Source organism: Nothoprocta perdicaria, unplaced genomic scaffold, assembly GCF_003342845.1.
Source record: "Nothoprocta perdicaria isolate Ctin4 unplaced genomic scaffold, notPer1 scaffold_14, whole genome shotgun sequence".
NCBI lineage: Eukaryota > Metazoa > Chordata > Aves > Tinamiformes > Tinamidae > Nothoprocta > Nothoprocta perdicaria.
In genome coordinates, this window is record NW_020454538.1 from 812,669 (window position 1) to 814,228 (window position 1,560).

General features: G+C 49.1%; 1 protein-coding gene across 2 annotated transcripts in view; it reads left to right on the forward strand.

Annotated features, from left to right (window-relative positions):
• Positions 1 to 308: 308 nt before the first annotated feature.
• Positions 309 to 1,560, forward strand: part of LOC112943072 (charged multivesicular body protein 3) — a 26,685-nt gene continuing 25,433 nt past the window's right edge. For both annotated transcript variants that reach the window (XM_026034168.1, XM_026034166.1), the window contains exon 1: positions 309 to 321. The gene's annotated coding sequence lies outside the window, so the exon portion shown is untranslated. The remainder of the gene's footprint in view (positions 322 to 1,560) is intronic.

The following is a 1,560-nucleotide window of genomic DNA, read 5'->3' on the forward strand; positions in this document are numbered from 1 at the left end:
CCAGTCCCACTCTGCTTCTCTTTGCTGCTCTATTTGCTCCTCATTTCTTTGCTTTCCTTGGTTCTGTGCTTGTGGTCACTTTGCTTTTGGTTGCCTGGGGGAGTTGCAGTCGTGGTTTGTAACAAAATTTTCCCCTTTCTTGAAGTTCCTCCAGAGTTTGGAGTTTGGCAGATGACTCGCTTGGAATCTGCAGGGACCTCCTCGTCAGCCACCACTGGGGAATGTCAGGGATTGATTTAACTCAGCCCGTGAGCATTAGGAAGTGACACATTGGTGACAGCCACCCCAGCGGTTGGTGTTGCAGATAATTTTGCTGTGAGGGTGAGTGTTAATTGGTTAATTGTCACTAGGTGCTTCCCCATTGCAGGAGGTGAGGGCATCTCCGCAGCCAGCAGGGAAGGAGAGGCCGCAGCAGTAGAGAAATCAGGTGACTTTTCCACGTGTGAACGGAAGAAATGGGTTTGGGAAGCTCCCTAAGAGGGAAGGGGCAGCGCTTTGTCCSTATCCTCCCAGAAGCTCTTCCCATGGAAGTTCCTCCACTGTATTGTGTTTAAGATGGACTTCCTAGGCCAATTTTAGTGTTTCCTTGTAAAAATGAGGTTTTATACCCCTGTGTTGATTTGCAGCACACACTGTGGGGTTTGCAGTGTTTTTAAAATTAAGCTGCGCTATTTTTGCACTTCTGTGTACAAGTTGGCAATTTCCATGCAAATGACGGTGCCTTAAAATAACTCAACGTGCAGGAGGAGCGTTGAACTTCCCCGCGGAGGAGAGCCCGCGGCTCCRAGCTGCAGCTTGGTACGTGTGTTGAAGCAGACGACGGGGGCTCTCCCCAGCCTTCCCAGCCAGACCAGCGTTGTTTGCCAAGCGCTTCAGCGAGGGGCCACGTTGCATTTACGAATATTTGAAAAATAAAAACAACCAGGACGTTTCGCAGAAATTGTGGTGTGGTTTATTGGGTGTGTTTTACTGTGACAGCCTGATGTGATGAGCTGCTTCCCAACTTTGTGAATCCCAACTGCAGAATCCATTGCATTTTCCTCCTGGAGAARCCGCAAGGAAGAGAATAACCCCGCTCCGAACCTGGCTTGTCACCACCCTCCAAACTGTCTGTTCTGCCAGGCTGTGTTCACACTGCCCAAACACAGTCCAATTAGACTGCATAAATATTTATTTTTCCTGATGAAAAATGCCAGTCTGGGGTTTTTCAAGTCCCACCTAGTAAACCTAGCACATATACATGTCTATATATGTGTGTGTGTATACATATATATGCACACACAGAAGTATACATATTTGTATAGAGATATATGCCTATATAACATGTGTGTGTGTATATATATGTATGCGAATGCCTGGATTTATCATTATAATGGCATTACTAACTGTGTAGATTCGCATAGGTCCATTTTAGCCCCTGCCTCCCTCCGCAGGCCGGTTCTTCCTTGGCGTTTCTCGTTCACCCGCGGCCGGCGGCGCCGCGAGGGCGGGCAGGGGGCCGGATTTGGGCTCAAACGCGGCTGTTTCGGGGCGGTGCTGAATCACCACAGCGGCGGCGGC